The sequence below is a fragment of the Aegilops tauschii genome, chromosome 7 (genome assembly GCF_002575655.3).
Source record: "Aegilops tauschii subsp. strangulata cultivar AL8/78 chromosome 7, Aet v6.0, whole genome shotgun sequence".
Taxonomy (NCBI): Eukaryota; Viridiplantae; Streptophyta; class Magnoliopsida; order Poales; family Poaceae; genus Aegilops; species Aegilops tauschii.
In genome coordinates this window covers 90,847,184-90,857,074 of record NC_053041.3, presented here as the reverse complement: position 1 = coordinate 90,857,074, position 9,891 = coordinate 90,847,184, and the positions used below count along the sequence as shown (strand labels likewise).

The 9,891-nt window shown below is 43.4% G+C and overlaps 1 long non-coding RNA gene across 1 annotated transcript; it reads right to left on the bottom strand.

Annotated features, from left to right (window-relative positions):
* Positions 1-6,495: 6,495 nt before the first annotated feature.
* Positions 6,496-9,891, bottom strand: LOC109784393 (uncharacterized). Its single transcript, XR_012190207.1, has 6 exons — positions 9,654-9,891; positions 9,362-9,577; positions 8,786-9,010; positions 8,240-8,440; positions 7,936-8,029; positions 6,496-6,756 (listed from the first exon to the last, which is right to left on the bottom strand). It is a non-coding gene; the product is annotated as an uncharacterized lncRNA (long non-coding RNA).

The window sequence follows — 9,891 nt, the reverse complement described above, 5'->3', positions numbered from 1 at the left end:
AGAGCCAAAGGGGATCCGAACAAAGAACCTCATATATGCTAATAAATTTTGACAAACCTATATCCATACTAATAACTTTTCCAGACAGTACTAAAAAAAGAATTTAGGAAATTGCCCTGTTGAATGATGAAAAACAAAAGTGGAAGATAATAGGCTGTTCATATGCACCTGATCTCTCCACCAAAACCATATGTCATCCATCCTCGTCAGCTTCAAGTTCTGCTGTAGTACCGATTCCTCTGCCCCACAAACAAACAGTAACCACGATCACCACAAGGAACTGATAGTGCTATGGCATGCATCGAGCAACTAGTTGTGATCAAGGCGATGGTGTCACGAGTTGTATGATGCCATTGATGAGCCCGGAAAACAATATGCATGTGAGTCTTCATGATTTGCTTTTAATCTTCGATGCATTGGAGTTTCTTCTGAAGATCTAATCTCCTTCAGAACAATACATAATACGACAACCAAGAGCTAAATAAGTCACAACAGTATCAGGTAGAGTTTTCGGGTTCAATGCACATTGCAAAATGGTTTAGATCAACTTAGCAACCAGCAATTAAGTGGTCAATAATCTCATCTCTACCACGTAATTGACAGGTTTTATCTCCCTGAAAACATCGTTTGAATAAATTGACTTTAGTTGGTATATGTTTATTTTTTTCAAAACCAGCCATGAAAAACTTTAATTTTTAGGGGAAGCTTCACTTTCCAAAGAAATTTATCTAGAAATTAATATTTCTCAAGTTCATTCTCTTGTACAGATAGCTAACAGAAAAAATCCCATCAGAAGTATAATTGAATCTTTATCAATGCAGAAATTGACACCTTCACAAGTAGCTTGGAGGCTGTTTCACAATTTGAAAATATCGCACCAATGTGTCCATGTACTTTGCGCCAACTCCCAGCCATTTGTAAGAATCTCAGCAACAGAGACACCTTTGCTAAAGCAAATGTTCTGCAGCTTGGGGATAAGATTGAGTAAAAGGTTCACAATCCACAAATCTTCCTATCACCTACCTGTTTCTAGTTCTAGGATTGGTTAACTCAGTTACCAACGAGGCTTTCTACTTTACACAATACCAATCAAATTCATCAGAGAGTATCTTTGTACCTACTCCTTGAAGAAGCTAGGCAATTTAGCAAAAAAGGCAACTATGTAAAGCACAGTAGTGCTAGTTTCATTGGAATCTGATTCCTTTCCACCATTGTTGGAATCTACAATGCATCGGCAGAACTGACGGGGTTGACAAGTTTAGGTAGCTAGCAGGTTGTACTTCATTTAAAAAAGGGGATGACACAAGAATAGTTCTGTCAGGAAAGAAAGAGAGAGGAATACCATCTCAGAGTGGTTGGAGCCGCGCCACTCCATGGGTACGGCAGCAGCGATGCAACCGCAGTACAGGTGAACTGAATCAACACATCTAACTTTCGAGATATAACACAACTCTATGTTCAGTCAAGGTTTCTGCTCCTTTCCTATGATATTTAATTTATTTCTGAGATATCAGCATATGGCTTACTAAGTCTGAAGTCTGAACTGTTGCCACAACAACAACAACAACAACAACAACAAAGCCTTTAGTCCCAAACAAGTTGGGGTAGGCTAGAGGTGAAACCCATAAGATCTCGCAACCAACTCATGGCTCTGGCACATGGATAGCAAGCTTCCACGCACCCCTGTCCATAGCTAGCTCTTTGGTGATACTCCAATCCTTCATGTCTCTCTTAACGGACTCCTCCCATGTCAAATTCGGTCTACCCCGCCCTCCCTTGAAATTCTTCGCACGCTTTAGCCGTCCGCTATGCACTGGAGCTTCTGGAGGCCTGCGCTGAATATGCCCAAACCATCTCAGACGATGTTGGACAAGCTTCTCTTCAATTGGTGCTACCCCAACTCTATCTCGTATATCATTATTCCGGACTCGATCCTTCCTCGTGTGGCCACACATCCATCTCAATATACGCATCTTCGCCCCACCTAACTGTTGAACATGTCGCCTTTTAGTCGGCCAACACTCAGCGCCATACAACATTGCAGGTCAAACCGCCGTCCTGTAGAACTTGCCTTTTAGCTTGTGTGGCATTCTCTTGTCACAGAGAATGCCAGAAGCTTGGCGCCACTTCATCCATCCGGCTTTGATTCGATGGTTCACATCTTCATCAATACCCCCATCCTCCTGCAGCATTGACCCCAAATACCGAAAGGTGTCCTTCTAGGGTACCACCTGGCCATCAAGGCTAACCTCCTCCTCCTCCTCACACCTAGTAGTACTGACACTGCACATCATGTACTCGTTTTTAGTTCTACTAAGCCTAAACCCTTTCGATTCCAAGGTTTGTCTCCATAACCCTAACTTCCTATTTACCCCCGTCCGACTATCGTCAACTAGCACCACATCATCCACAAAGAGCATACACCATGGGATATCTCCTTGTATATCCCATGTGACCTCATCCATCACCAATGCAAAAAAGATAAGGGCTCAAAGCTGACCCCTGATGCAGTCCTATCTTAATCGGGAAGTCATCAGTGTCGACATCACTTGTTCGAACACTTGTCACAATATTATCGTACATGTCCTTGATGTGGGTAATGTACTTTGCTGGGACTTTGTGTTTCTCCAAGGCCCACCACATGACATTCCGCGGTATCTTATCATTGGCCTTCTCCAAGTCAATGAACACCATATGCAACATAGAGCAAAATAATTCCCCTGTGTTTTCCAGATCGTAAGCTTCAAGAGTGGCTTCAGAACCAAATTCATTTTCAATGAAACACTCCAGCAAGAGAAATTCACATGTTCAGAAACAAAAGAGTGAGCAAAAGTTAAAACACAGACACACAGACACACACTTGTAGGCGCTTCAGCCGTGTATGAGGGAGCTCATAATTCTTTGCTCCAAGGAAGGCACGCAGTGGTGGCCATGCCCAAGGCAGCGGATATCAGGATGTGGTTGTGATGCCCCTGGCCGAACTGTTGTCAACCTCGGGTGCCGTAGGTCGCGCCCCTGATATAGATGAATGAGATGTTGGCAGAGGTCCTGGCTGGCGGCGAGCGAGAGGCTGGAGGTGCGGCCTTCATGGCCACTACCCATGGCGTGCAAAAGGTTGAGGTCGATCGTGGTGCCCGTGCATTGCATCCGTAAAAAAATCACACGCCCTTATGGTGGTCTGGATATTCTACTTGAAGACGGATAATCATTACACCGTCGTCCCAAGCTCTTCCTCGCTTACATCATTCTTTGATAATCTATCCAGCCCTTTTCTAATGGACCACTTGGCCTGCTGTTTACAAAGCACATATCAGCACACTGTAACACTGGCCATTGTATTCATACATGGAAAGCCCACGCAACGTTCAATCCTTCTTTACCGGGTCTTTATCTTATTGCCACGTTATAACCACACCCCTTAACCCTCTGCACGACTTTCATTCCTTCTTTACCGGGTCTGTCATTTGCCACATTATACCCACACCTCACCCTCCTGCTGTTCTATATCTGTAAGCATCTTGTTTCAGTAGATAAATCGAGTTGTATAGCCGTCTAACTCGTATTATCATTGGTTCTTCCTGAACCACATAAGAATTGGACTCGTGTGATCCTGAATAATGAATGGAATCCATAACAAAAAATGCTCAATGTTAAGAATATTTAATGTAAAAAATCAGGACCTGAACGATTATATGCATAAGCCTGATGGTTGCATGTAATAAAAAGATTGCTGAACCCGTGACTGCTAAGAGGACAATTTCATGCATCAAATATAAACTGTAGTAGAATTTGATAATTCCAAGCTTATGGGCAAGGAGCTTGCAAGGAAACCTGGGTACAAAAATGACCTATTGGGTGTCGCCTTCTAGGAAATCTACGCTGTTCTGAGGACGAGACTTGCCTGCTCCCTTCCCATGCTCCCATCCGTGCTCCCGCATACGTGGCTTGATTTGATTGGAAGAAAATAAGACCCGGCCCCATCCCCTGAAAATCAGGGGGGGAGATGATTAGATTAGAAAAGAAAAAGGAAAAAAACAGCCATAGGATGAAGTGGGAGCACGGATGGGAGCATGGAGAGGGAGCAGGCAAGCCGGATCCCTGTTCTGAAGGCTTGTGTAGATGAATTATTCTCTACGTGGAAAGATTTACTTGTACACGCCGCGCCTTCGCCCGCTAATAGTGGCTAAGAAGCATGATCAGCTAGAGCATCATCACTGGAAAATTGACTGATCATCTGAGTTGATTTAACCCGAACTAAAAGCAAACAATTTTATACATGAATATCTATATGAAAGCAGTCAGAACTAAAAGTACCCGATTTTAAATATGGATTGGGTGGCCTGCAGGAGTGCAGTAATCGAGAGACTATGCTGGTGTAATAACATAAATTTGGCCGGTCAGGGAATGCAAAACACTTATGAAATAACAAACACACAGAACATCTTAGCAGAAATAAAGTACATGTTTGCTTACTTGTAGGAAAAATGCGACATATTATTTTATTTCCAGCAGGCCTTAACAGCCTGTAAAAATAAAATAAGAAGGCATGTTATATAGCTTGTGAAGGCCGATGCACGAATGGTACTAACATGATATATTTTCTGCCCGCCGGCAAGCTATCAAGCAAGATCATCAAATGTTTCGTTGTAGACCACATTGTGAGTATTGCCAACAATTTTCAGGAGAGTTATTTTCAGTCAAAGCTGGAATATGAAGACTGACTAAGAAATACTCACATCAGTCAAAATAAAAATCCTGGGCTGAAAATTTGAGATGTACATAACTACTACAATGTAGCAACGAACCCATACTCTTTTTTCATTATCACTGCTGCTTTTTGACACTCAAGCGGACATTTGTATTGGCAACACAATGAAAAAAGAGCACTCGGTAGACAGAGCGGCCGACAGGGGTGTGGTTGCACGTGAAATCATATATAGTCAGAACTTTGCATTTGAAGGTACACGCTCAGAGGAAACTTTTTTTTTAAGGATAACTTGTACTAGTTACCTCCCTTTGAATTTGGCCGTTGTGGGATCCCTTCCCGCCAACATTTAGAAAGAGGACCAAGGCCACTATAAATAGGACCTAGACACCACCATAGAGGGGGGTGGGGGGGGGGTCATTCAGATCATCCATTCAGCCACCAGCTCATCAAGCTCAAGAACACCTCACCTCCTGAGGCTGTTCATCCACTGTACTAGTTCATCCTCAGCCCCGCGAGGCAATCCACCACAAAGCTGGAGTAGGGTATTACACCGCAAGGTGGCCCGAACTAGGACAAACTGCTGTGTCTCTTATTCGTTGGGTTCGTCTAGCTAGGCTGTGGATTCGGTGAGCAGACAGACTGGGGAGGACGAGTTCTTCACACGCACCCCAGAGTTCAAACCTCTCAAGAGTCTGCGGAACCCTGAATCCAACAACGGGTCCCTCTCACCAGCGGGGGGCCGAGATCCTCCACACCTCCACGGCCCAAAGGACATTGGAGATAAATTTTAATAAATTTGGCCAAGTATATAGAGAATTCCTCAAAGATCTACAACACAAATATGTATAATACGAAATATATTCCTCAAAGATAAATTTTAATAGTTTTGATTTTGTATACATTTGGTCAAACTTAATAAAGTTTGACTGAAGATAATCCTAAAATATTAATTATTTCGAAACAGAGAGAGAGAGTATATACAAACATGCCCGGCCGCCGCCGGCGGCGCGGGGCATACTTCGTGCGACAGCTCAACCGAAGGGACGAGTAGTTAAGAATTGTTGCTTAGTGCTCAAGCCATTGGTTAGACTGCCACGGCTGGTAAATTTCTTTGCTCAAACCGGTCAACCGTGGGAAGCTATATCCTTAAACCTCCCACAATGGGTATTGTAGCAGTTTTGCTACACTTACGGGAGCAACTTACGGAATGCAGCTACGGATCCAAGGTGGGCTTATCTGATTGAACTAGGAGGGGTCCTCGCTACTTGAAATCGGGGTGGGGAGGTTAATGATTAGGCCACGTCCGTCCGTAGCGGGCGATCCGTAAAATAGTCCCCGTAGGTGTAGCATTTTTTATTGTAGCATAGTATCATGCAACTACATGCAATACCAACTAAGCATAGTGTTGATTCGTCATACCATTTAATAATGACAAAGAAAGGATCCTAGTATCAAAACAAATCATATTAATCGTGGTGCTAATATGAATTGTTAAAAAAATAAGGTCTATGAATCGTCTAAAAAGATAAGGTCATATAAAATATCAACCTGTCATATTATGCACTATTGATATATATACTAGGGGTTGGGGCGCCACCTCGTGGCGCCTCCTGAGAGAAAGTTCGGCGGTGCCTGGTAGGTGGCCGCGTCTTTCACTTGCTTTCTGTGGTCTGGGCAACACATGCACTGACAAATGTTGCTGAATTGATGAAATCAGCTAAATTACTTAGCATTGGTACATGCATATACACCCTTTTCACTTCTCTTAGCACATGCCAATGGATAGCAATAAAATAACACTGACAGGAGCATGCTGCCGCTTCTTGAAAAACAAAGATACAACACAGAAGTATAGTGCACGTACAAAACTGATCATGTAAGCTACACTTATGAAAAGAGAGCAAATAGCACATCAAAAGCAGATGCCCGGAATGACAGGTCGAAAAGCTAGATCAGCACGGAGGAGGGCATCATCATGCCGGCAGCACCATTAGTTGCGTGGTGCTGGTTGGACTTCGGCGAGGATGGTGGTGTTTGATCCCGCCGAGCTAAATAAAGGAGATGCTCTCAAATTGTGTGGTTAGAATAAAATGTTAAGTGAGGTTTGACAGAAAAGCAGAGCTAAACAGAAGAAGATTGCACTAAGTGAGATAAAGTAAACAATAAAAGTTGAAAGTAAAGCAAACAATAATAGAATTTAGGTTGTAGATTACAAGATTATCATAAGCTGCAGTGGATGAAAAGCAAATCTTATTCGGTTAGAAACAATCATACACTCAATGACAAGCATTGAAAGTGTCAAGTGAAGAATTGTCAGTTTGGTGGTGCTTGATGAAATATTCCCATGGTATTTTATAAATGCTTGATGGATCAGATTAGTTTATGCTGTCAGCACTGGAAATTATACATGAAGAAAAAATACACAAATGATCAATATTAAAAATTTGGCCTTAGTGTTGTAGAGTTTGTGTGGGGTACAAAAATGGCAGTACCAAAGCCCTATCTAATTTTCCAAGTAGTCAGTAATATATTTCACATAAGGATAACAAAGTTTATGGATCTACTATTGGGAGTAGCTCAAGGACTAAAAACCAGAATAGTTTGAAGAAATGTAGTCCTGTGGTAAGAGAAATTAGTCAATACTGCAGTGGATGAATTTAACTGTAAAATGCAAGACGAATATATAGTGCAGTAGATGAAAACGAAACACCGAGTTAGAAGTTTCTTGTCATTGTGAAAACAAATTCTTAAACGACACTAGTTTCAAGCTGCAATATATAAAATACTTGATGACTGATGAACAAACATAGGAGAGTTAAGGCCATGACCAGGAGTCGCGGGGAAGTGAGTTCTCTGGCTACCAAGTCAATAGCTTTAGGAACACATGCTACATCCTGATTATGAAATGATATCTTCGCCAGTTACCAGTCACCGCAGTAGAATAGCTTAACTATGAAATATTATGGTTTCTGTGTATAATAACACCAACTTATCCAATCTAGCAATAATAAGTGAAGTGCATGGTTTAATTTATGACCAGAAAAAGGAAAGCTAGTAACTTCATTTGCATGTATTCCCAACCAAGAGATAACAGTAAAATAAAACTTTTTTTTTGCGGGGCAGTAAAATAAAACTTGCACATAACAGGAAACACATCATGCATAACAGGCTTACTTATAAAAACATAAATGATACTTCAGCCAAGAAAAAACATAAATGATACTTACAGTCGAGGTATGATTCCAAAAATGCCTTTGTTACTATGAACATCCTTGAAAGTAGAGATCGATTTGATTCAGTCAAATTCATTTACGAAGGGATCTGCACAAAGTATACCATAGTTCAGGCACTAATATGATTACTAATGCAAATAGAAAATATTTTCTGGTGCTATCAGAATTTAAATAATTGAAAATTTGAATTACATGGTCATGACACTGCATTATTAGTAACAACGATGATGAACGGAATCGGCACCAAGTGACAAGTAGTGGTAAAGAGGAGAAAATTAGAAGTAGGAGAAGAACAAACCATCATCGAAACTCACAAGTCATCCTCACCGGCTTGGTAAAGATTCCCATGAATCAACCACCAAGGTGACAATGACAATTAGGTACAGGAGAGTGTGGGCTTGGTAACGATTCCAATGAATCAACCACCGAGTTTCAAATTAAGAACAGGCGGGCACATGATCCAGCCGGCCTGCAGGTTGTCGATCCTCCGGAATCCAACCTGCAAAACAAAGCACCCATGACAGCTCTAGTAGCATGGGCAGGCCAACAACCTGCAACAGCAAGAAGCTAGAATAGTGACTTTAACCCTGAAAAACTAAACAAGTATCCGTCTGAACCCCAACCTTTCTCCTCTTTCCACCAGTCTGGGAAAACTTTTTCGTTATGAAACAACATTAGAAAACTCACAACCTGAGAGAACAAACATGCCATGCTTAGCAGCAAAACACTATTTACTCTAATCGTTATGCCAAAATCAAAACAGGTACACAAAGTAGTAGTACTCCGTCAAACAGAACAAAACATAGTAGCTAAAGCCTACAGGAGAACAGGTAGTCGTACTCACAGGCCGCGTGGCGTTGTAGCTGTCGTTGCTGTCATACCCATCCCCATTCATGCTGGGGGTGTGGAGCCGTGCAGCAGCGTGGCGACGGCGGAGGTCGCCCCGCTGTTCATGGAACCCCCGAGCTGCTATGGCGCGGCCGACGGCATCCTCGCCTCTCCGGCGGCAGCAGGGACCGGGACGGGCGCTGCATCCCGATCAGGCCTCAGCTCCCATCCTCCTATTGCTCTGGTGGATTACCCAGCAGGATACACCGAAAAGCTTTGTCATCTCAAGCATCAGCATGAACTCATTGAAGCACACGTATAACATAGGATTGAACTGAAGGTTAGCACCACAGATGCACATGACTAAACTAAAATATATATACACTACTTATGCAAACACCACGGCAGCATGCAGCAATTCAGCTGAAGGCTTAGTATTCTTATGTTCCGTACATCTAAAAACTTATTCCCAGATGTCATTATGTTCCTTAATCAGACAGTGGTCCATTTTATAAGGGAGAAATTGCGTCCGTTTTCATTGAAGAACTACAACATTAACGAAACCAGAGTGTACCAGTTTGTGTAATAGTACCGATTTAATCCTCCTGGACGCTTGCGGATCCGGCTTCACTGCACTCTTCGGACTGCGCCAGCTCGCTATCCCTGCTATTGGCATCTTACGCAGTGGTGCCGCCGCCATCCAAATGCGCCGGCACTGACGAATCTTGTCTCCTCGTCGGCTACCCACATCGCTTATCTCGTTCAGAATCGAGCCCGCTGGCCAACTACATCCGAAAAGATTGGCAGCCTGCCACAAAAGTGGGGTTACAACGCAACACATGAGCAAAAACGACATCTGCAGAACCTAAAGACCGGATGCACACGGAAATCGTCGGGGGCGCTGGAGGCGTCGGGCTCGAGCTCTGGCTTCCAGCCAGATGGCGTGCAGCTCGGTGAGGGACGCGGTGTTGCTTCACCATGGGTCAGAGATGAGGGGGAGGGGGTGCGGCGTGCGGGGCGGGGAGGCGGCGGAGAACAACAGGGAGTGGTTGCGGCGAGGGAAGGGATGGAAGAGGCGAGGAAGTGGTCTGCCTTCGTGGGGAAGGCAAATCCTCCTGGGGG